The 25,094-nt window shown below is 55.3% G+C and overlaps 1 protein-coding gene across 2 annotated transcripts in view; it reads left to right on the top strand.

Moving 5' to 3' along the window:
• Nucleotides 1–25,094, top strand: part of MOB2 (MOB kinase activator 2) — a 71,508-nt gene that overhangs the window by 10,894 nt on the left and 35,520 nt on the right. The gene's annotated exons all lie outside the window — the stretch shown is intronic.

Raw genomic sequence — 25,094 nt, 5'->3', positions numbered from 1 at the left:
TAATTTTACAGGCCAGGTGGCTTCCACAGGGCTTTGGCACCTGGCACCTTTGTGTTATTGTAAAGAGAGTGCTAACCTCATGGTCCCAGGCCACACTTTGGGCTCTAGGGCTCCCCACTGTGGCCTCTCTTTGCCTCTGCCAGGAAAGTCTTCATCCCAGGAGAGCCGTCGTGGAAATGGCTGGAAGACAATACATCCTTTCAGCCACTTTCTGTTGGTCAGGGAGTCACAGCCACCTGGATCTGGGGGTGGGAGTGGGTAGGAGTGGACAACCTGCCTCTGGATGGAGGAGGGCTCCAGGAGGCCCTGGTCCTCCCGCCTCCTTCGGGAGCCCTGGCTGGCCACCCCAGAGACCCAGGCTTTTTCTCTCTCCCCCTAACTTCTGGGCAGGGCTCGGCCCTCGTCCCGTGCTACCTTCCTCTTCCTGCCGTTTAGTTTTCCGCCCAGGGCATACGGCCAGCGCCACTGTGGGCCATGGGGTTGTGCAGGTGGGGCGGGTGCTGTCTCCAGGTGCCACCGAGGGCCGCTGAGGCAGAGCCAACACCGGATGGCCTGCGCTTCCATTGCTGAGCTTTCGTGGCGCCCACTCAGGTGAGTGTTGGCCTGTGCAGGCCATGGCCCGGCGTGTTCTATGGCTTCACCCAAGCTTTCAGCTTGGTGCAGTCCAGTATCACTGTGACAGGGCTTCATTGTGGCCCGGGGGAGGCTGCTCAGGCAGCCCCTCGTTTAGGAGGAGCTCCTGAGCCCTAGTCGCCGGTCTGAGGGGTTGTCTGTACTCAGTGCTGGCCTGGACTGTGCTGGGAGATATGGGGAGCACACCCCAGAACCCACCGAGCCACACTGCGTGGGACTTACCAAGCAGCAACCTGGTCCTAGCAAAAAAGAAAGGCAGAAATCGTGTAAAACAGGCTCTGAGCAGATACGCTGCTCCTGTGCGGTTGTGTCCACAGTGTTTTAAGAAGCTGCTGTTGGTGAGCTTTTATCCTTTCTCATGTTTGGTGAGGCTTCTCTGCGGAGGCACCGCACGCCCTTTCGCCAGGCGTCTCTCTGCACTGACAGTGGTCTCATCAGCCCTGGCCGGGTTCCTTGGCTGCTCCGTGAGAGAGACCCTGTAGGGCTTCCCAAGTGCCATTCTCTGACTCAGCGAACGGGAACTCAGCATGGGCCCAGTGGTCCCCAACAGAGAGGGAAGGGGGCATGGGAGGGGAGGTTTATTGAGTACAGTTTCCAGCCCCACAGGGTGGGCAGAGGGAACCGTGGGCAGGGACAGCAGGACCCTTCCCTGTCACTGCAGCTCCCTCTGGGTTGGTGCTTTTATAACAGTGGGCAGCGCCGGCTGATGGAGTCCAGGAGTGGGAGTGGGACTGACCCACGCTTGCCTCTGGCTCCGCAGGGCCTGGCCTCAGGTTGTTGTGCTCAGCAGCCACTCATCTGCCCAGAACGCATTCAACCCTGCTGGTGTCCTGTGTGCCTTGTGCTGGGGGGACCTTAGGAAGAAGGACACGTCCCTGCTCACCTGGGAGTTGGTGGTATGTGTCCATTGTAGAGACACAAAATACAGAAAATACAACCACAACAACAAATCAAAAGCAAATCCTCCTACCACCCAGAGACAGTCTGCACTTGACATTAAAACCGGCCTCACTCCGTCGTGGGACTCTTGCTACCCAGGGCCAGTTGTCTGCTGCTCCCCTGCCGGTGGGAATGGGGGTGTTCCCAGGCTGTGTGGTGCTTCCTGAGCCCTGCAAAGAGAGCGTGGGGTCAGTGCTGGTGTTTCCGCAGGTCGGTGCCCACCACTCGTGGTGGTCTTTTCTGAAGAAGATCTTTGCCATGTTGACAGGCGGAGAGTGGTGCCAAGGTTTAGTCCGTGTTTCCTGCAGGAGGGCTGGCGTGGCTGACGCTTCTGTGCACAGTGGGCCATGCCATCATCTGCTTGGTCTTTACGTACTTTGTCTTGAACTGGTCCCGTTTTCTTGTGACTGACTGGCATGGGTTCTCTTTAAGGGTATTATTCTTGAGTGTTAAGATTTTAGAGCTTGTTCTTGAAGAGACAGGTAAAAGCCCAGGCGGAAACGATGGGAAGTGCTGGAGCCTGAGGCAGTGTCTCCACAACTCGCTCGGGCTGCAGAACAGCAGAGGACAGGTACACTGGGAGTCAGACCGGAGGGCCAGGGAGAGCTGGGGCCCAGGGGAGCTGGGGGCCAGGGAGCAGCCTGGGAGGGCGAGTGCCAGGAAACCTTGGGCACCTGTTGGCCCTGGGCCTGCTCCTGCCCTTGGCTGGCGCCTGAGGGGTGCTCTTCTTTTCACCAGCCCTTTTTTCTTTTTTTTGAGACGGAGTCTCGCTGTGTTGCCCAGGCTGGAGTGCAGTGGCGCGATCTCAGCTCACTGCAACCTCTGTCTACCGGGTTCAAGCATTTTTCCTGCCTCAGCCTCCCCAGTAGCTGGGATTACAGGCACCTGCCACCACAACCGGCTATTTTTTTTTTTTTTTTTTTTGTATTTTTAGTAGAAATGGGATTTCACCATGTTGGTCACTCTGGTCTTGAACTCCTGACCTTGTGATCCACCTGCCTTGACCTCCTAAAGTGCTGGGATTATAGGTGTGAGCCACTCCGCCAGGCCTATCCCTTACTTTCTTTTACAACCTCCCACCTGCCCCCTTTCCAAGTGGCTGGAGCTGTGCGCTGGTTAGTTCCTCCGTCAGGGAGAAATCCAGGCCACGCTGGCACCCGACATCACTGACCTGTTCAGGGCCTCGGTGTGGCCTGGTGCAGGTTGGGACCACGTTTGGCCACTGAGGCTCCACAGAGCATGGAGAGGGCAGTGGGCACAGGGCCACGCAGAGGGCTCAGGGCCACGTTTCTCACCGTCTCTCAAGAAACACTAGTTCTCCTAGACAACCAGATGAATTCGGGAAGCCCCAGGTGAAGACTGAGGCCCTCTTGGAAGCTCTGTGGATGGCAGTAGTTGTGGGCTCTGAGCAAGGGAACCGTGGTTGACTGTGTGACCTGTAGTTTCCACTCCCTGGCCACTGCCATCCACTGTTGCCACCCAATTCCTACTCCTGTTGCCTGCCCTCAGCCTGTTCTTAGTTGTCGGAGGGGATGGTGGAACGTGAAGCCGCAGATGGTCCACAGGCACCATCCCTAGTGCCGACGGGATGTAGGCCTGGTGTCTGCTCGGCTGTGCTCCGGCAGTGATTTGACTTCCCCGCATGGGGTGTCGGGGGTTATGCCCTCAGAGATCCTCTTTTCATGCCATGAGGCCTCTGGGATGTGCGGCCTGAGACTGCCTGGGGCTGGTGGGTGACTGTGCGGCAGGTGCGCAGCTGAGGCTTGCTGCTTCGTCGAGAGCAGGGTGGGCACCTTCGTTTCCCAAAGGTGGCCGTCTCTCCCTTCGTGACAGCAGCATTTTCTGCTGAATGGTTTCCTGTGTCCTCCTTGCTTTCTTAAATTTGTAACAAATGCTTCTGCTTTGGTGTGGGCTTCATCTTCTCCACAGACCCACATGTACCCCTGCTGTACCTGGCGTGGCGAGGGCAGGGAGCAGGCGCTGGGTAGGTCTGAGCACCCAGGGTATGCCTCTGCCTGGCCAGCTGGCTGCCTCCTGGACACCTGGATGCAGAGCTTCCTGAGATGAGCTCTGCATTGGGATGCACAGAAGAGATTTGCTTCCTCTCGTGCTTGGGGTCTTGGGAATGCTTTTTTTTTCTCCTGAGACAGGGTCTTGCTCTGTCATCCAGGCTGGAGTGCAGTGGCATAATCACAGCTCACTGTAACCTCTGCTTGCCTCCCGGGTTCAAACGATTCCTGTGCCTCAGCCTCCCGAGTAGCTGGGTTTATAGGGACGTGCCACCAGGCCAGTGTAATTTTTTTTTTTTTTTGAAATGGAGTTTTGCTCGTCACCCAGGCTGGAGTGCAGTGGCGCAATCTCGGCTCACTGCACTATCTGCCTCCCAAATTCAAGCAATTCTCCTACCTCAGTCTCCCTAGTAGCTGGGATTACAGGCCACGCTACACCACACCTAGCTAATTTTTGTATTTTTAGTGGAAACGGGATTTCGCCATGTTGGCCAGGCTGGTTTCGAGCTCCTGACCTCAGGTGATCCGCCCGCCTTGGCCTCCCAAAGTGCTGGGATTACAGGTGTGAGACACCCGTGCCCGGCCAGATTTTTCTATTTTTAGTAGAGATGGGGTTTCACTGTGTTGGCCAGGCTGGTCTTGAACTCCTGGCCTCAAGCCGTTTGCCCACCTCAGCCTCCCACAGTGCTGGGATCACAGGTGTGAGCCACTGCGCCCTGCCTTGGGAGTGCTTTTTGACGTTCACTACTGCACTGTCAGCGTGGAGACCCAGGGCCTTTTCTGGAGGTGGCTGCTGTCAGGAAGTTTAGAAACCCTTTGTCATTAAAACCTTTATCTTCAAGAACATTCTGTTATTCCTGCTGGGAAGGCCTCCTACCTTTCTGGCTGAAGAAGTGCTGGGCCAAGCTGAATTGTGTGAGGGTTCCTGGGTATTTATAATTCATGAGAAAATAAAAGTGTGGTTTTCTGTGATCCTATGCTGCTCCGAGGCCCTTCCTCTAAGGCAGACCGAAGGCAACTCTATGCTGATGACGCAGGATCCTGGCCCACAGCTGTCCTCAGAGACTTCTTGGTAGGAGTGGTGGTATCGGGGGTCCTCTCCTTGCCCAGCTGTCTTCCCTCCTTTGCTACCTTCTCCTTGTTGGACACACAGGTTCTAAGTAGCAGCATTTGTGGTTTGTCGACTCCTGAGCTCTGCAGTGTCCCCAGGAGTGCAGCAGGTCCCAGGGTTCACTAGCAAAGTGTCCTGGCTCCTGAGCTGCCCTGGTGGTGGAATGGGGACTTGGGGCCTGGGTGCCCCCCAAAACCTTTGTGGAGCTCATATCCCACTCCCACGAGGGTCTGGAGAGGCCTGAGTCCAGGACTTGCAGTGCTCTGCAGTGGCTGTCCGCGAGTACCCTCTGTGAAGGTGGGGCGGGAGGCCTGTTCTGTCCAGGCCCACGGTGCAGCATGGACTTGAAGGGCGTCAGTCTGTGCTATGCTGGGGCCTGTGGCCACCTTCCTTGCCCTTCCCCAGCAGGCTGGGGATCACCTCAAGTGATCCACCCGCCTCAGCCTCCCCAGAGTGCTGAGATTATAGGCGTGAGCCACCATGCCTGGGCAGGTCATTTCATTGCCAATCAAAATAACGAAATGGTACCCGGTGGCTCACACCTGTAATCCCTGCAATTTGGGAGGCCGAAGTGGGGGGATCCACCTGAGGTCAGGAGTTTAAGACTAGGCTGGCCAACATGATGAAACCCCGTCTCTACTGAAATTACAAAAAATTAGCCAGGCAAGGTGGCGTGTGCTTGTAATCCTAGCTACTCGGAACACTGAGGAAGGAGAATCACTTGAACCAAGGAGACAGAAGTTGGAGTGAGCCAAGATGTGCCACTGCACTCCAGCCTGGGTGACGAGAGCGAGACTCCATTGCAAAAAAGATAAAAATAAAAATAAATAAATAAAATGTCCCCTAAAATGACACATGGAGGGCTCTAGGGTGAGGGTGGAGCTCTTTCAGATAAGGACCTTTCGCATGGGTGGGTCCTATTACAGAGCCTGCGTTTACAGTCGTGGCCCGTGTGTCCTGGGCCTCAAGCTGCTGCTCAGGAAGGCCACGTTCTGCCCCCTCACACTCGCCATCCATGCCGTGGTACTCCATCCAGAAGCCTGTGCGGGTTTTGCTGGATTCCCTGAGCAAGCCTGCGGTTCGCTGGTCTGAGGCCCAGGCTCTCATGGCCAGAGGCACCTGGTGGTGGAGGGGATGTATGTCCTTATCTTTGACTCCTGCTCCACCACAGCCACCCGAGAGGACCCACATGTCATCCTCCTATACACAAGGCACTTTGCTGGACCCCCCGTTGCCTGTGGGGTGAAGTCCCCTGTCTCTCTCCAGCCCCACCCTGTGTGGCCCACCTGTGCTTCAGCCCTCCTGGCCCTCCACTGTCCACATTTCTGCCGAGACACCTGGCCTGTGCGCACATGTGTCCTTTTTGTGGCTGTTGTCAGGTCTCTGAGCCTCCTTCCTGCCACCTGTTATGGGCACAGGGCTGTGACCTGCCGACTCCCACCTGTCTTCCTGCCCCCGTGCAGGCTTCTCTGGCTGTGGTCTCTCAGGCACTTGAACTCCAGCCTCCCTTGTGCTGAGGCACAGGTGGGGGCAGGTGGAGCTTTCTAGTCACCATCTGGAAGATGCTTGTCCTTCCTCTTCTTTGTCCCTTCCTGTGGCTCCTCGACAGCCCTTGCGAGAATGCAGGAGTGCCCCACAGCCTGGGGCCCCAGGAAGGTGTTGGAGAGTGAAGTTCAGCCCCTGCACTGGGCTAACACCAGGGAAGGACTTGGGGCTTGGGACGGTGGGCCTTTGTCCCAGCAGCTCAGCTTGGCTGTACTCACAAGTCAGCTTGAAGATGTCAAAGCCAGACTCACACACTTCACCTGACAGGAAGAATAGGGAACCCACCCCGACAGGCTGTGTGCCTCTTTACACACTGATGGAACATTGACCAAAACCTCCGCTCATCTCGGTGAACTGAAGTCCTCCGGAGCATCCTCTTGACCCAAGTGGAGTTAAACTAGAAATCAGCAAAGTGATACTCCTAGTATTTAGAAATTAGGAAGCACACTTCCAAGTAACCAGTGGGACAAAGAAGAATTTGTAATGGAAATTAGAACATACTTTTTAGCTGAAAGATAACAAAAATATGCCATGCCGAGACTTGCAGGGTGCACGCCAGCCAGGAGTGGTTCACAGCCCTCGGGCATTCATCACTCTGGGAGCAGTAGCTGAGCCCAGAGACGGTGGATGGAGGGAAATGAGGCTGGAGCGGAAGTTAACAAAGTAGAAAGTCAGTCTTCCACAGAGATACTCATCGAGGCCAGAGTTGGATTCTTTGAAAACAGGAGTACGGTGGAAAATCTGGCAAGAGTGATCAAGACAGGAAAAAAGAGATGGCACAGATAGCCAGTCTTTTCCATAGGTCACGCTGGCCAACCAGATATCCATATTTTAAAAAACCTTGGCGTGTACCTCACACCCTGCAAAGAATAGTTGAGCCTAGTAGAATGTAGGTCTAAGTGTAGAAGGTTCTGGAACTGCTGTCCAGCACGGCCTCCAGCCATGTAGCTAGGCAGCGCTGGAGATGTGCTGAGTGTAAAATACACTGGACTGAAAAAAATACAGCGGCACTTTGCATTTTCTGTATTGATTGTAAGTTGAAAATATTTTAATCCGTTGGGTTAAATAAAATTAATCTTGGCTGTTTCTTTTACTTTTCAGTGGGGGCATTAGAACATTTAAAATTATATCCATGGCCCAGATTATGGTTTATGTTATATTACTCTTGAACAACACTGTTAGAGAAGATGCTATTCTTGACCCATGGGTTAAGAAAAGTTTTTTGAACAGGACTAGAAAGTACTCATCATAAAGGAAAAGATAGATAATTTGGTTTACATTAAAATTAAGCAGCTCTGTTTATCAAAGATACTCCTCAAAAACTGAAAAGGCTGGCCAGGGATCGTGGCCCACACCTGTAATCCCTGCACTTTGGGAGGCCGAGGCTGGAGGACTGCTTGAGCCCAGGAGTTCAGGACCAGCCTGGGCAACATAGTAAGACCTCATAAATAAATAAAAATAAATTAGCCGGGTGTGGTGGCATCCACTGCTCAGGGGGACTGAGGTGGGAGGATCCCTTGAGCCTAGGAGGTTGGGGCTGCAGTGAGCCGTGATCTCACCACTGCACTCCAGCCTGGGCCACAGAGCAGGACTCTGTCTCAGAAAAAAAAAGCAACTTTTGCAGGGGAATTTACTGTGCCTAGAACTTACCGGAACTCACATCCAGACTTCCGCACGGGCTCCAACAAAGAACAAGAAACAGCTCGTCCTGTAGAGGACGGGCAGAGGCTTGAACAGATGCCTCATGAGGAAGGACATGCAAATGGCCCCAAGCCATGGGAAAGAGCCCTTGATGTCTACCTTGGGGTAAGCCCGGGAAACCCCGAGCCTTAGATGCACCGCACGTGATAGCAGGTGTCTGCTGAACACCGGACCAGCCAAGCGGGTGTCAGGTCGCCTTGCTAACCCTTTCCACCTGGTGTGCTCGCTGCTGGGTTTAACTCCCGTCTTGCTTGTGCTTTTGATCTTCCCATGCTTTGTTTGAATTTCTTCTTTTTATTTTTTAATCATCCTTCTTTCAAATTGCCTTGGAAGTTAGGTGCTTTCCTTTATTTTATATTTTGTAGAAACAGGGTCTCACTGTGTTGTTCAGGATGGTCTCAGACCCCTGGCCTCAAGCCATCCGCCCACCTTCACCTTCAGAGTGCTGGGATTACACTGGGAGCCACCGTGCCCATCCCTCCTTTAGTGGTTTTCTTACAGCACACCCTAAACTTCCAGGGTCTGATGCTGATTAATAGCTTTATCCGCCTCCCCGAAGTACCCAAGATACTAGACCGCTTCTGTGCACTTCCCCTCTTGGGTTGTAAGCACTTGATGTGCTTTAAATTCTGTACACTTTAGACCCCCGCATGCTGCTGTCTTGTACGCTGGTGTTTATTTAGGCCGACTGGTTTTGTGCTCCATCTCTTTGGCTGAACCCTCTCCTTCCTCCGTCGTCCTTCTGGTTTTCTCCTTGCGTCTGACCAGTTTTCCTCTGCTTGTGCTGCAGCCTTGAGCTGTCTTGGATTTTCTTTCAGGTGGCTCTGCTGGGGGTGCCGTCTCAGTCTCGGTCTGAAAACGCCTTCAGTTGTCCTTCATTCTTGGCAGAGCTTTTCACTGTGTGTCGTTTTCTTGGTTGACTTTCTTTTTTTTTTTTTTTTGAGACAGAGTCTCGTTCTGTTGCCCAGGCTGGAGTGCAGTGGCCGGATCTCAGCTCACTGCAAGCTCCGCCTCCCGGGTTCCCGCCATTCTCCTGCCTCAGCCTCCCGAGTAGCTGGGACTACAGGCCCCAGCCACCTCGCCCGGCTAGATTTTTGTATTTTTTAGTAGAGACGGGGTTTCACCATGTTAGCCAGGATGGTCTCCATCTCCTGACCTCGTGATCCGCCCGTCTCGGCCTCCCAAAGTGCTGGGATTACAGGCTTGAGCCACCGCGCCCGGCCCTGGTTGACTTTCTTTCAGCCCATTTTCGACATGAGGCCGCCGACCTCCAGCTTCTGGCGTTGCCGTGGAGAAGCGGCTGTCAGGTGCACTGCTGCTCCCTCGGGGGTGTCTGCCACCTCCTGGCCCCAGCTGCTTCTGACGTTTACATTTTTAAATTTTTACATAATTTCAAAGTTAGAAGTTGCCAAAGTAGTGTAAATAATTCCTGCCTACCTTCTCCCAGATTGGCCAGTGTCAGCATTTTTGCTGTATCTGCCTTATCATTTTCTCTCTCAGTACATGCACACGGGTCTTTTTCTCAGCATTTTGAGAGTGACTTGCATCTTTACTGCAGCATAGAATAGAATGCATTTCAGCAGGGAAACACTTGGGTGCACCCACACAGAAAGAGATGGTGAAGGGGTCAGACTCTGCCCTGTTCAGGATAAACTTTGAGACGGGCTCTTAAGTCACTTTGTGTGAGACGCAGGTGAGACACAGAGGCACAGTGTGAGCGAGAGTGATAGCAGATCAGGCTTGCTGCGTATTGGGAGGGGGGTCTTTGGTGGAAATTGCCAGCACAGAGCAGGGCCCTGAGGATGGAGGGAACCCGGGGGTGGCCAGCCCGATGGCCAGTGTCTCAGTGGCATCTCCCTGGGCTGCAGCCTGAGAGGGGCAGGGCAACAAGCATGGCTGCTCTCTGGAAGCCCCACTCTCATTATTGACGTGCAGGTTCACAGTCTAGTTCCTGACACCGTGGAGACCAAGTCCTTCCCTGGGGACTGGAGGAGAGACTGGGAGCAGAGGGAACAGCATGATCCTGAGAAGCTGGGGATCTGACCCCGGGCCAGCAGAGTGAGCTGCAGAAACAGTGGACAGTCCCCACATGGCCTTCTTACAGCCTAGATTTCTTACTGAAATAGTTTTGTTTTTGTTTGTTTTTTGTTTAGGGTTGGGGTATCACTCTGTTGCCCAGACTGGAGTGCAGTAGTGCAGTCACAGCTCACTGCTGCCTTGACCTCCTGGGTTTAACAGATCCTCCCGCCTCAGCCTCCTGAATAGCTGGGACCACAGGTGCGCACCACTGCGCCCCACAAATTTTGAAAAAATTTTTTTGTAGAGGCAGAGTCTTGTCATCTTGCCTAGGCTGGTCATATACTGAAGACTTTTAAGGTGGTCTTCGTTAATGAAAATAAGCAAGACTCTGTTTTTCATTTCTCCACTGATTCAATAGTATTTAGTTTTACGTTGTTTAAAAGGAACATTAAATCGCTTTTGCTTCTCCTTTGCAATCATAGTTCTTGATTTCGTATTACTGAATGGTTGCATTAAAATCCCTTTTGACAAATTATGAGGTTGGAAATTCTAAAGTCTGTTGAGCAGACAGCTTGTGTCAGGTGAGGCAGCTGGTGATTTCTGGACACTCTTGATTCCATCGGAGCTTCCTTTTCCAGCACAGCCTTATCCTGAACACCTGATTTCGGGATAACTTCTTATAAAGCCCACTGTGTGTTATTGTGGACACGTTCCTCCTGGTGTCCCCCCGTGTGGTGACAACCAGAATGCCTTCGGGTTTCCAGCACTCGCCGCCCTTGCTGGTGTAAAGCTTACCGCTCTGTTCCATGTCCTGCGTCTCTGATCAGCACCACAGTCTGTGTTTCCTGTGCTTCTGCCGGGGTGGCCAGAGGCTGCCCAGAAATGACCCAGATTCACACCCCAGCCTCCTGCTCCCCTGTAGCATGCTGGGTTTCTGTCCTCGGTAGCGTTTGCCGGAAACATCCGTGGTTCCTTTCCGTCCTGTCCTTCATTCCTTCACTTGCTGGCCTTCCCTGGGAGGCAGGGGCAGTGAGTTTTTGGGTTTGGTGTCCCCAGGGCAGTCCTGGGGCAGGTGTCCAGTGGATGGATGTGTGCTGGGCGGGTGTGGAGGACCCTGCAGAGCACGCATCGAAGCCCCTCTGCTGCAGTCGCTCACCCTCAAGGGGAGTCTGCTGCGTGCCGGCCCCGTGCTGCTGAGAACTGGGTGCGCATGGCCCCACTTGGTCCCCATTGCATCTCTGTCCCAGAATGGAGGTGCAAAGAGGTCAGGTGTGTGCCTGGCGCCGTAGGGCAATGGTTCCCCAGGTGGGGTGTGGGCACCAGCAAGGGCAGTGATAAAAGAAAAACTTAATGTAAAGGACTTTAATTGAACAACCTGCTATTCTTGGGTTGACAGCCTCTTGAGCCAGAGTAGACTCATAGACTCCAGAGCAGCCCTGTGGTGGGAGAAGATTTGTGGATAGGAAAAGGAAAGCGACCTACGGAAAATGGAAGAAAGCCATAGAAACAGCCGATTGGTTACAGCTCAGCATTTGCCTTATTTGAACACGGCTCGAACAGTTAGCTACATGTGATTGGCCAAAACTTGGTGATTGGCACAAGTATAGGCTATGACCTGTTTACACCTCCACTTGGCATAGTTCATGATGCACAAAGAAACCTTTAGGTGGAACTTAAAATATATAAGGAGGCAGCTGTAGGCGAAACTTGATTTACCAGCGAGTTGCTTGGCTTGAGACCTTGTTAGAAATGCATGTCTTGGGCTCCACCCGAAACTATTGCTGCAGAGACGAAGGGTGGCCTGGCTGCCTGGCTGTGCCGACGAGCCCTAGGCAGGCAGCTCCAGGGCCATGGGGGCCCAGCTCCCCCCAGGCTTGGCTGGCCCGGAGCTCCTGCTCCCCCTGCTGTCGTACACGTGAAGCCGTCCCTGCGCGCAGGCCAGTCTCACAGGGGTCACCACGGAGCGTGTGCCCGTGCCCCACACTTTCCCTGTCCCTTGATTCATCACTGGGCATTGAGGTTTTCCCGTGTCTTGGCTCTTGTACCTGGCAGCTCTGCGGAGTAACTGCTGCGGACACACAGTATGACGGGATGGAGAAGCCGTTGCGTTTCACCCTTTCGTGGCCCTTCCTTTCCCCTTCTGAGTGAGCTCTTTGAGGTGAGCTGTGGAGGGCAGCGTCCCTCTACATCCTGTCTGGGGTTGTCGAATACAGCCAGGTGGACTCCACCGGGGGGAAGGGGCGGGGTGGGGGGTGTCTGTCAGAGCAGGCAGCATCTTCCTACTGTCCCCGGCCCCTTGTTTCTCAGCCTCTTCCTTTCTCTGTGGAGGTTATGTGGCCAGTTAGAGTGACCTCTGGCTGCGACACCAGGCAGAGTCACAGCGGGCAGTGCTGGCACAGGTGCTGGTGTGATGGGCCCTGGAGCTCTGACTGCCCCCTGCTCACCGCCACACCCTGCAGGGTGCTTACTGTGACCCTGTTATGTAGGTGGCAAAATGGAGGGACAAAGTGGTAGGATTTTGCCTGAGGTGCTGAGAGGTGGGAGTTGCGTGTGTCCCAGCCATGCTCGACCCCCTTCCAGGGTGCTCTGGCCGATAACAGAGGGAACTGACAAGCCTCGCTCTGGGGAGGGAGGTGGTGGAGGTGGCGGCCAGGTGTCCCTGGGCAGTTGTGGCATCGTCTCTGGAGAGATGGCAGGCGTTGGGGGCGCCTCTCAGAGGCGGACACGGTACCTATGTCAGACATCTCCTGGACACAGTGAACGGTAGGTGAAGTGTCTGGTATGCCCTGAGCGTGTGCCTGGGGGAGCCAGAGGCGGGGGTAGTGGTGACAAGAGGAAGAGCTGGTGGGAGAGAAGGAGCTGGAAGGAGCTGTGGTGGGTGACGGCAGGGGAGGCCATGATCAGCCTCCACAGGTGCCTGCCCCTGTGTTACAGGTTTGGGAATTGAGGACATGGCCAGCTGAGGGTGGCCTCAGCCAGAGCTGTTTGTGGCATGGTGGAGGGTGGTGGAGAAGGAGAGGCAGGGGGTTGAACCCCCAGAAGGTGAGGGGGTGGAGCCAGCACATTCGGGTAGTATGTGCCCATTGTGACTCTGGAGGGTGGGAGAGCACTGCTGGCTGAGGAGGTGGCACATGGGTGAGTGCCCACCAGGGGAGGTGGGCCTGGGCGGCCTGGTGCCCGGGCACTCTCTGCCCTTGGCATCCTATCCAGTGAGGCTGGGGTCGTACTGGAACGGGCCACAGAGGCTGGGCGCCGGCCCAGCTGTCCTGGCAGGGCTTGTCCTGGCTCTGTGTTTTATTTTTGGTTTATGTAATAATTTTTTTCATTGTTGAAAAAGAGACTATAAAAGTCAAGTCACATGCTTTACCTTACAGTGGTGAAAAGTAGCACAGAAGCCTCCATCCCTTCTCACCCGGGCCTGTGTGCTGGACCTGGAACGCCTGTCTTCCTTTCTTTGTCTGAAACAGAAATGGGCTTCTCCTCTGTTCTGGATCCTGCCCTACGGCACCACCTGCAGGCCCTGCATTTGAACGCAGCCCTGCTGTGAACAGAACTGGGCTCCTATTTCTCTCTGCTTTCTGTCTGTGAGCGGCGGTCCCCTCCACCCGACCGTGCAGTGCTCGAGCAGCAGGGCCCACACGGGCCCGTCTCTCCTGTGCTTGTGTCTGAGCAGGGGCCCCCATCCACCTCCGGCCTGATAGGTTTCACCACTGTCTAACTGTCCCCTTCCCCCCCAGGGCAGTGCCGGTCTTTCCCTGTCCCCGCTCCGTCGGTGGCGTGTGGTTTCGCCTGCATCGGGCTGCTCTGGGTGTTGGTGAGGCCTCTGTCGTGTCCTCATTACCAGCTGTCTACCGTGATTGGCTCACCGTGGCCTCAGGAGGCCGTGCTTCCGATTCACGTGGCCACCACGGAGCAGTGGGTGTTTTGGGTACTGCCCTAGGGGTGGTAGGAGAGGGGTGACAGTCAGACCTAGAGAGACCTAGAAAGCAGCCAGTACTTGGCACCTTCTGTTTGCACAGCTAGAAGATTCAACTTCTCCGTGGCCACTCGGAGCAGAGCTTGCCACGGAAGTGCCTTTTTTCTTGTCACCTTGCTTCTGTTAATTCTGAAAATGATTGCTCAGATGGTTGTTGAGAAGCACTCGGGTCACTGCTGCCCCTGTCGGCATGGACACTCCTTTTGGGCAGCTGGGAGGTGACTTTGCTGGTCTTTCCCTGCTCAGGAGCATCCAGGGGTGTCCAGGGGCTGGTGTTGGATTCCCCGGGGAGGGCCACAGTCTTCCACCTGCTCAGGACACCCTGGAGGTCAGCATTCCCATTGTATAGGTGGGAAAATGCAGAGGGGTGATGTCACTGGCCAGGGCCCGCAGCTGGGAATTGAGCCCAGGCCGTCTGGTTGATAAGTGGCCGCCCCCTCTGCACCAAAGCCCCTCGTGCCTCTGTGAAGGCTGTGCCTCTGAGGAAGGTCCAGGCCAATCCTCTTCTTTGCTCCCAGGAGCACCTCTGAGGCCTGTAGTTCCTGGAGGGCCAAGGAGTGCAGGTGTGGAGAATGGGGGCCAAGACCAGGGCGCCAAGGACCCTTCTCTAGGACTTAGGGACTGGATGGGCCCCTGCAATGGGAATGCAGTGCCGCGGAGGCCAAGCCAGTCTCCACTAGAGGGCGCTGCTGGCCACTCGGAGGGAGCCGGGCGCTGGGCCCAGCCTGCAGGGTCCTGGCTCCGAGCACAGTGGTCAGGGTTCCGCTCTGTGAACCATGAGCACAGTGGTTGTGGTTCCACTCGAGAGTGGAACCCCGACCACGTGAGTGTGACTCCACTCTAGAATCCTGACCACATGAGTGTGACTCCCTCTGTGAGGTCTCTCGTGCTGCTGTGGGGTCGAGCCGGTGAGCGCCAGGGAGTGCACCAGATGCCTGGGGCAGAACAGGAATGGGGTGCCAGTGCTGCGCAGCACACGTGTGCATACGTGCCTGAGGAGCTGGACATGCACGGCCGTCCCTTTATCAGGCATGTGGTGCAGCTGCGGCAGTAGAGCTTGTGTGCTCACTTGAGTGGGCGCCGGCTGGCATCAGTGCCTTCACCTCTGACGGTGAGAAAAGGTATTGTCTTAATCGAACCCCTCTGTCCTGTTTACTTTAACCTCCCTGCCCCAGTGCTGGAGTCTTGTGTGAGGGCTTTCTGGCACCTGTCAGGTCGAGGGCCTGGGACTGGTTCCCCTACCGAGCTCCAAGCCCTGGAGGCAGGTAGTACCCGTGCCTGGTTCCATGCCCAGCTCATGATGGGGGCCATTGTTTGAGTACCGTTTCTGAAGGGGGCACCGGGAGGAGGTCTGTGTTTGCCCCAGGGTGGACCCTGGGTTAAGTGTTCACTTGTCGAGGTCTCTCTAAAGGTAGTGCCCTGCTCAAGGACTGCCGTCCACCGCTGCCCCCACTCTTACGGTGCGTGGGGACCTGGAACTGGTCACTGCTGAGATTGGGGCTCCCGGCGGCTCTCCCTGTCGGGGTGGGACTCTCTGAACCTCACGAGCTCGTTCCACGGTTATTGCCAGCAGACGCATGGCTGAGCTTGCATGCAGGCGTGGACTTGGGCCAGCGCACTCTGTGCTGTGGCTCAGAGCTTCTGCTTGGCGGGACTCCTCAGGAGCCCACTGTGTGAAGAGAGAAGCAGTGTGGGTGTCGCTCAGCAGCTGTGGGTGGGGCCTCTGGGAAGGACAGGCCCCATGGCCTGCGGCGATGAAAGTCTCCGTGTCGTGGTGCACTTGCTGTTCCCTGGGTGCTCCTGGCCCACTAGCACGCTGAAGAGCAGAGAGACAGGGTTCTGACTGACGAGCACCAGTGAGCCTCTGTGTTGGCCCTGCTTCCCGACCCCACTTGGATAAGCTCCCGGGGAGTTTCGGAGAGGCAGAAACCCAGAGGAGCAGAGAGTGCAGAGGAGACAAGAGCAGACATGTTTTGGAAGTTGGAAAGCTGAGGCTCGGGTGGAATGAACGCAAACTCAGGAGACCTGAAATCTGACCAGCAGGAGAAGTGTTTTCACGGAGAAACTGTGGTGGAGTCTGGGAGCCCCTTGGATGGCGAAGCTGAAGACAGCAGAGCTGGCCTGGAGGCTGGAGGTGTATTTAGAAGCAGCTGGACACCCCCTTCATGTCTGATCTGAGTCTGGAGGATTAGTCCGAGCATGTGGGATCATAGCACTGTCCACTGAGACCCAGGCGCAGTGGAGGGCGTCATCCTGCACACGAAGCCTTGACAGCTTTCCGCATCCACTGTGGATGTCGCCTTCTGCCCCTCCCACACCAGGTCCTCAGGACCCCAGCAGCTGAGGTCCACCCTCCAGGCAGAGAATGGGAGTCTCCCCAGCCAAAAGAAAAAACCCTCAGGCACTGCGAGTGGGGAGGATGGGCTGCCCCGTGTCCCTTGGTGTTCTGAAATGTCAGTGTGTTCCCTGATGTGGCCTCTGTATTCAATGATGTGGATGCAGGGTGAGTCCCTTCAATCTGGTAAGTCATTTCCTGTGATGCTGGAAAGGTGTTGAATACAGCCAGACTCCCCCAGCGTAGCCCCCCTCTGTGCACCTGGAGCCGTCAGCGAGCTCTGCAGTGCCTCCCGCCACGTGTGATGTGAGGGCTGGGGTCACCAGATAGACCAAAGCAGATGAAAAAGCAGGAAGCCAGCCCAAACCACAGAGTAAAGCAGAGCGTTCGTGCGTCTCCTCAGAGTTGTAAAGACCAAGTAGCAAGAGCAGACGTGTACAGAAAGGAGTGTCCGGCGCACAGCAAAGAGTGCCTGAGACAGGAGGATCAGACAGCCAGTGAGGCGTGGGAGATAGTGCTGGGCGCCCTTCCCAGCAGGCAGACCGCGCGGGGCAGGGTATCAGGCACGGACATCAGGAGCGCAAAGGTACGAAAACCGAGCATCAGGCAGGGGTCGCTGTAGCTTGGTAGGAGTTCCAGGAAGAGCAGGAAATAGAAGGGAGGAAATCGTCAAAGGAATGCCACAGTTTTCCAGAAATGAATTCACACGTGAAATTGGCTCACACAGTGTCCAATGCAGTGAATGAAAAGGCGACATCAGAAGATGCCAGGGATAAAGAGCGTATGTTTAAAATTTCCAGAGAGAAAAGCAAAGCAAAACAAAACCCCTTCATCTGTTTGTGCTGCTGAAACGATACCTGAGACTGAGTGGTCTACAGAGAACTGAGGTTTATTGCTTAGTTTGGAGGGTCGGAATGCCAAGATAGAGGGTCACGTGTTTGCCCAGAGCCTTTGTGTAGTGTCACCTCGTGGGGAGAGGTGGAAGGGCAGGAGGTGGAACTCAGAGCCCCAAGCCCTTTCGGAATCCCATTAATCCATTCGGAGGACAGTCTCCCCCACCCCTAAGCACCGCCCACCAGGCCCCACCTCCTAGTGCTGCAGCACTGGGTGTTCCGTTTCCGGCACATGCTTTTGGGGACACATTCAGAGCGTAGCACCAGGTCGTCTACAGTGTACTGAGAACCAGAATATGAATTCCAACCTGGAAACTAGAAGACGGTCTTCAAAACGTGTTCGGAAAAGGACTTCCAGAGTAGACCTCAGCATCAGTTAACCCGTCAATCCTGTGAGAATAGAATGAGAATATTTTCTCATGTGTGAGTTCTGAAAAAGTTACTTCCCAAGCACCCCCTTCAGGAAGTTCTGAGGAGGTCGAGCGTGAGGAGAGAGGAAGGGTCTAAGGATGTGGAGAGAGTGGGCAACGGGCGTCAGGACCACCATGTGTGGCTGTGCCGGCAGTGGGGAGTCAGAGATGAGACTGTGCCCCTTGTCGTCAGGAACCGCTTGGAGCCTCCCAGGGAGGCCCAGGGCTCTTCCCCAGCTGTGTGTCACTGGGGGGCCACCTCTGCCACCCGTCTTGCCTCAGGCCCATCTTGGGTCTTCCACATTCCCAACAGGCTGCACCTGGCTTCAGTGTGAACAACTGGAGTGACAGCGCCTTGCCCGAGACTGGTGGAGGGATGCCTGCTGCCTGCAGTCCTGAGACACGTGTGTTCGTGGTGCCTGCCCACGCTTTTCATTCTCCCCTGTTCTAGGTGCAGTGTCTACTTGTTAAAGACATGTTGAGGGGAAACCATTTCCCTTTGAGGGAAAACCAGTTTACTTCTTAAAACGGAGGTAAATTCAACCCAAGCCCTGTGTTCCATCCTGAAGAAAGTTCTAATGATGGAATGAGTTGTCCTGACTGTGGTACCAGCCACCTAGGAGCCCACCTGATGGGGGTGGCCACCAGCCCCCAGCCTGTCTCCACAGCTCGGGCCTTGTTTGTGCCTCAGCAGCTTCTGCTTGAATTGGAGAAGCTGGGCATTTGCTTTGTAGGCCTTTTCACTCTTCCCGAAATGAAAAGAGTTTTTTTTCTTCTGATTGTAGTGATGATGTATTTTGACATGGAAAATTCCAACAATTCATAGAAATATAAACAAAGTAAAATACACAGGCTTACCCCTAAAGCTCTGGAGGTGTGTACCTTCCAGCTGTCACCAGGCAAGCCTGGCTCTGGCCTCCCAGGTGCCCTCACAGCCCTGGCGCTGACCTCCCGGGTCTCCTGCAGCCCTGGCGCTGACCTCCAGGTCCCTGCCTGCTGGGCTCTTCTCCCTCTTTGATGACTGCATAGCCGGACTTGCTATAGAGGCCCTGTGAGTGTATTAGGCAGTTTCCAGCATTTTCTTTCATGAGCAATGCTTCTTTCAGGGTTATTATTCACAGTCATTGAGAGTTTGAATACTTGTGATAAATTCGCATTTTACATTCTCAGCGTTCTGAGGGGCTTCTCGGCCAGGGGTGCCTAGCACTGGCTGTCATTGGAAGGTCTTGTCTTCAGTTGCTTCTAAATTAGGGAAGTTGATCTTCTTATGGTTTTTGACCATTTGTAGTAATTTTCTGCCTGTGGATGGTTTTTTCTTTGCCCCTTTTTTTGGGGAAGGGTTGATGGTCATTTTGTTCTTACTGGTTTGCAGACATTCTTATTTGTATATGAGGAGCTTATTCACTCAAACGCTTTCAGGTTCCACCTGCTAGCACTGCCCCTGTTCTCAGCCCCCAGGACAGAGCAGAAAATCACTGCTGTGCTCCCGCTCCTGCTCCCATTGGACTAATAGGACCCAGCAAGACACAGAGCAGATGGCATTGCTGGTTGAGGTGGAGGCTGGGGTCTCCTAGGTGACATTGGGCAAAGGCTGGCAGGAACGACGTTGGGGGTGGGAGGAACAGTCTGCGGGCTCCTGGGGCTAAGGACTCCGGGACAAGGTTGGCCTGAGGGTGCATGTGCCTGACCCTGAGAGGGAGAGGCAGGCCTTGGTGACTTGGTTTGAGGAGGGTTCTCTGACTGAGGCCCGAGGCTGGATCAGGGCTGACTGGGTGGCCAGTGCAGAGGCTGCGTGGAACTCTCTGTGCATGAGGGACTGGGCTGCCAGGCCACCTTGCCCTGCGGGGGGGACAGCTGTTGCACCCCTCTGTTCCCAAGGGTGCCCTGTGCTGTGTCTCCTCCCTGCACAGCCTCAGCCATGGACCCCCACTTGAGGAATCTGAAGTATGGGCGGTGGCACCTCCCACTCTCATTTTCCCTCTTGCCTTGTGCCTGTCACCCTTGGAATGTGGGGTACTCCCACATATGACGCATTTTCTCCAGTTTCAAAGACGAAAACAGCATTTCCAATTAGAGGGGAATGTGCCCCTGCAGGAGCAGCCCACCTGCCCGCCCGGTGCCTTTTCCCCGGGAGTGGGCTTCCGGGTCTTCAGTTGCCTTCCTCCCAGCCTTCTGGAGCCCACCCTGTTACCCCCTTTACCAGACACCTCGGGCCAGAGCCCTGCCCCAGGCGCACCCCACACCCAGCGTCTACAGCAGGACAGGGAGGATGGTGTTTGTTTGAACTATCACCTCAGGGGGGTCTGTGCAGTGACGTTTGACCACACCCTTTGCAGTGTAGCCGGTGTGTGCCCAGGAAGCTGCGCTGCCCACCCAGAGCCGCCTGCGTGCACATCAGGAGTGCCCGTTCTCCCGCAGGCCTATGGCAGGTGGCTTTGCCGAGTTCTGTGAAGGGGAGGGCAGGGCACCCGTCACTTCCATGCGTCTCTCGGGGTTGTGTCCGTCTCTGGAGACCCCCCCACCGTTCCAGAGCACAGAGGGGAGGGCAGGGCACCAGTCACCTCCATGCATCTCTCGGGGTTGTGTCTGTCTTTGGAGGCCCCCCACTGTTCCAGAGCGCAGGGGCACGTTTCCATTTCTTTCTGGCATTTTTCTAAGGACAAGCTGTTTCTTGACTGATCTCAGTATTTTTTTCCCCAGAAAATACAGAAACATTGATTGCCAGTTTTTCTGTTTGAGCCCCTGCAGGCCAGGTGGCCATGCCAGGACCTGGGGTCAGACCCGTGACTGAGAGGGTCCCCACAGCCAGGGTTCCTCAGGGGTCGGCGAGTGGGCACTTTGGGCTGACTTCTCACCAGCTCCAGGGGGCCACGGGGTGGGGGTTGTGCTCTCACAGGCCACTGCTCCTCCCTTGTGGGGCTCCCAGCTTCCTTCCTGTGGGACTCAGGGACTCAGCCTGGACTAAATTTTGCAGCCAAGGTTTTTATACCAGCCAGAGAAGGGTGGGGTGGCCTGGCAGGGCTCCACCATCCTGTTCTTAGGCAGCCTGGGCCCTGGCTGCCTGTGCTCAGCGCCTGCTGGGCTTGGTAAAGCTGGGGGTGGGGAGAGCGCAGAGTGACAGAGGCAGGGTCTCACCTGTCCCCTGGCTTTTCTGAGCCTGTGAGCTCCTGAGGGATCATGAGCGCTCTTGTTTGTTTTAACCGTCAGTCCACACCCCTCCGCCTTGCTGTGAGCAGGTGAGTGTGGGGGCTCCTCCGCTTTTTTCAGTGGCGTGATAGATGGGGGCCCTTAAGTCCTCCTCCCTGTCCCCCAGCCCAGGGGTTTTCCTGGATGAGCGAAGCGCGGCCTTCAGGAGGGAGAGGGGCCAGAGATCCCTGGAGGCCCCTGCCCTCCCGCAGCCAGTGGTTGGCTGGGGCCAGGAGAATGACTAGGCAGGCTCAGGCTCTAGTAGCCGCTTTAGTTGTTCAGAGTTTGGCTTGACTTGAACTTGAAATGGACAGTTTTGGAGGTGCAGTGGTACATTACTCTGCCTTCTAAATTTATGCTGAAATCTTGGCCCCCGGCCCTCCCGCTGATGGCTTCAGGCAGTTCTTTCTGCATGACCTCCACCTGGCTCCTGGCCTCCTGGCAGTCTGTGATCACCCTCACCCCAGGAGGACACTTGACCCCCCAGCCCGGCCCCCCGTGTCTTGCTTCCTGGATGTCCCCGGGCCCACGGGCTGTGCTGTGCTTCGAAGGCGTACGGTCTGAGGGGACAAGGCCTGTGGCGCTGCCTGGGACTCCTTTCAGGGCTAGGATGACCCTGGTTTGCTTCAACCCATCTCTGCATGCTGGCAGCGCCACAGCCTGTCCATGCCCATGGACGTTGGCACCTCCAGGTCAGCTGTGGAAGAGAGGCTATCACTGTCTCCCACCGGCGTGGCGTGGAAGAAAGCTGTTGTGTTTTGGGCGTTTTCCTCCTTGGTGCAAGGCTTGTTGGCCAGCTTGCTAGGAGCAGGGATGGGTTTAGGGTAGACTTGATGGCACTTTCTCATCCTCTGCCGACTGGGCTGTGGGCCCCTTTGGGAAAAGGAGACGAGCCAGGGTAGGATGGGTTTGTGCTTTGCTCTGGGCTGGGCATGTAGGAATAAGCTCTTTCCCCTTCCACACGCTGCTCTCCTCTCTTGGGGGACAGTTACGTGTGAAGGAATGACCTTGGCTGCTGTGTGAGGGGAACTACAGGGCTTAGGGGGCCATGTCCACCCCTGCACCGGTGGCTCTCCCTGCAGAAACCTGCCCCCTCCGCACATCCCCTCCTAGTCCAGACCGCGTCTTCCTCGTGGTCTGTGGTCTGCTTTTGACTGGTGTTGCCGATGGACGTGTGTGTCCTGAGCAGTCTCTCCCCGACTCCAGCCCGGGTTTTACTTGCTCGGCAACTCCAGTTTTCCCTGCCTCTGATGCGCAGTGTGGAGGCTCCTCGTGGGGGTTGACTACTGTGACGTCCAAGGCTCCATGCAGCGCTCCTGACTGTCTAAAGTCACAGAGCAGCTTTTCTCAGGTGGCTCCTGAGACGTTTCTTTTTTTTTTTTTTTCTTTTTTGAGATGGCGTCTCACTCTGTCACCCAGGCTGGAGTGCAGTGGCACGATCTCGGCTCACTGCAAGTTCCACCGCCCGGGTTTACGCCATTCTCCTGCCTCAGCCTCCCGAGTAGCTGGGACTACAGGCGCCTGCCACCACGCCCGGCTAATTTTTTGTATTTTTAGTAGAGATGGGGTTTCACTGTGTTAGCCAGGATGGTCTCCATCTCCTGACCTTGTGATCTGCCCTCCTTGGCCTCCCAGAGTGCTGGGATTACAGGTGTGAGCCACCGTACCCAGCTGGGTAGCTCCTGAGATGTTTCTATCACCGGGAGTAGCCACTTCTCACATTGCAGGGGATGAGCCTGGCATATCGCCGACCTTGCCTCCTGGGGCTATCTGAAGCTGCTGGGCTTCTGGATGTGGTCTCTCGTGGGTGTGTTCACTGGGGGTTGTGGCTGGGGGCGAGGTTGAGGACCCTGGGCCCCAGGCCCCTAAGGATGGTTTGCCCTCCAGGTGGCCCTGGGCCTTCCCCATTCCTGACGTGTGGCTTTCCTTCCTTCCATCTTGAAAAGAGGTATAGCTTCTGTGATTGTGAAATCCTTCATATAAAAGCAACTGAGGCCAGGGATGGTGGCTCACACCTGTTATCCTAGCACTTCGGGATGCCAAGGCAGGAGGATTGCTTGAGCCCAGGAGTTGGAGACCAGCCCAGGCAGCATAACTAGATCTTGTCTCTACAGAAAAAAAAAAAAAAAAAAAAATTAAAAATTAACTGGGTGTGATGGCTCATGCCTGTAATCCCAGCACTTTGGGAGGGTGAGATGAGAGGATCACTTGAGTGCAGGAGGTGCAGGCTGCAGTGACCTATGATCGCACAACTGCACCCCAGCCTGGATGACAGAGTGAGACCATCTCAAAAAAATAAACAGCAAAAAACAATTGGGAACTATGCAGTGAGCACACAGTAAGCACCATTTAGCAAAAATAAAGCATCATGAGCACAACAGCCCTCTGCTTTAGAAACATTGTTGAACGTTTCATTTTCGGATGTTAGGTGTGAAGCACACACACAGGACAGCATGCAGTGAACCCACACCAGCCCGTGTTATGCAGCAGGAAAACCAGCAGCCCCGGGGTCCCTGTATCCGGCACATGAGCTCAATGTCAGTGGAGTCACGAAGCCATCCCCGCCACGTTTGCTGTCTCCATTCACCGTCATACCTGCGGGGTTCACCCATGGTGATGTGCGGGCCCGTCCTGCACATCAGGAGTCCAGGGTTTCTCCTCGGGCTGTGGATTCTGTGTGTGTGTCTGGTCAGCTTTCTAGAGGTGTGATTTATATCCAGTAAAATTCACCAATTTAAAGCGTGTGTTTTGTTGTTATGTGTAGGTTATATGCAATAAAGCATATGCTTTGGTGTGTTCTGACAAATGCATGTAGCCTCATAAGCACCCCACCGTCACGATGCACGATGCTTAAAGGCCCCACGTGCCCCTTTGAAGCCAACCCCTTGACAAACCCTCGGCACCTGTGGGACGCTTCCAGCACTGTCATTTGGGTTTGGCTGGGATTTCACGTAAATGCAGTCAGAGTTCCTGCTTTTTGTGTGTCTGCTTCTTTCACTTAGCTAGATGCTTTGAGATTCATCCGTGTGTTTGTGTCAGAAACTTGTTCCTTGCTATTGGTGAGAAGCGGCCTTGTGTGGATAAGATACAGTCTGCTTGTTCCTTCACCGGTTTGTGGCCATTTAGGTCGTCTCCAGTGCTGGAGGCACGTGCTCAGTCAGGGCTGTCACCAAGGCTGTCTTCTGCTCTTGACGTGCAGAACTGCCGGGTCCCGCAGGAGGCGTGTGTGTGGCGTGGGACAGTCTCCTGAAAGTGGCTGTGGCCTCTCCGCCCCCAGCGGCGTGTGAAGGCTGCAGTTTGCCCACCGCCTCCCGAGCCCTCGTGGTTGCCGCAGGTTCCTGCCGTCCTGGTGGGTGTGGCCGTGACTCGCATTCCGCGCTTCCTAGCCGGTCCTGTGTCTCTGGGGAAACGTCTGTTAGAATCTTCTCTGTTTTTCCCTAGGTTAGCTACCATCTTGCTGTTGAGTTTTGGGAATGCTTTCTTGTGGACTTAGCGCCTTGCCAGCTGTGTGGTTTGCAGATGTCTTCTGGTCTGTGGCTTGTCTTTGTTGTTTTAGTGGTGTTCGCTGAGGTACAGGTGCTTTCATTTCGCAGTGCCGCTTGTGAGTGCGTCTGTCTGCACTGTGCTCCTGGTGGCTGACTTCTACATGTAGGGTCCTGTGTGTTTGCTTGGCTGTTCCTGGGCTGAATCTTCACTTCCTCTGTTGTCTAGGGCTGGCCCCTGGGGGGCTGGGTGTCAACATTGGAGTTTATTTCTGTCTTCACTGATGGGACAGCAGGCATGAACAAGGTGGGGCGGGAGACAAGTTCTGGTACCAGCCCACGCCCCCTGGTCTGAAAATCTTGAGTGTCCAGCACTTGGGGGCTGGATTTGGGCTTCATGGGCCCTGCCACTGGCTTGTTCATCCTCCTGGGGCCTGGAAGTGCAGTGATGGAGACGCTCCAGGCTGCCCCGGGGCCGAGCTGCTGTCTGGAGCCCGGGTGGGCAGTCCTCTCCTGTGTGGGATCAGGCCTTGCCCCGTGGCTTGGAAATGTTACTGCGTCTTGTGCCAGTTTTACAAAAATGAGAGGAAAGTGGACAAACGATGGATAGGTCCTCGAGGCTGATGGTGGGGCCCTCTGCACAGCTGGGAGAGTAGTAGGGGCCTGGACTGCTGTGCAGATGAGACCCTGTTGAGAACACGTCCCCCTGCTGGAGGTGCCCTCGGAGCCCTTTGAACGTTGCTTTGGGAAGCTCCCAGGGAAGGGGACCGTGTGAAGGTACAGCCTGAGCTCACCAGGAAACACCTCTGGGTCCCCACCCCAGTGCCAGGATGGGTGTAAGTGCTGGGGTGTGGC

This window comes from Rhinopithecus roxellana, chromosome 15 (assembly GCF_007565055.1).
Source record: "Rhinopithecus roxellana isolate Shanxi Qingling chromosome 15, ASM756505v1, whole genome shotgun sequence".
In the NCBI taxonomy this organism is placed as follows: domain Eukaryota; kingdom Metazoa; phylum Chordata; class Mammalia; order Primates; family Cercopithecidae; genus Rhinopithecus; species Rhinopithecus roxellana.
The sequence above is the reverse complement of the archived record's forward strand: the minus strand, read 5'-3'. Positions and strand labels throughout refer to the sequence as shown.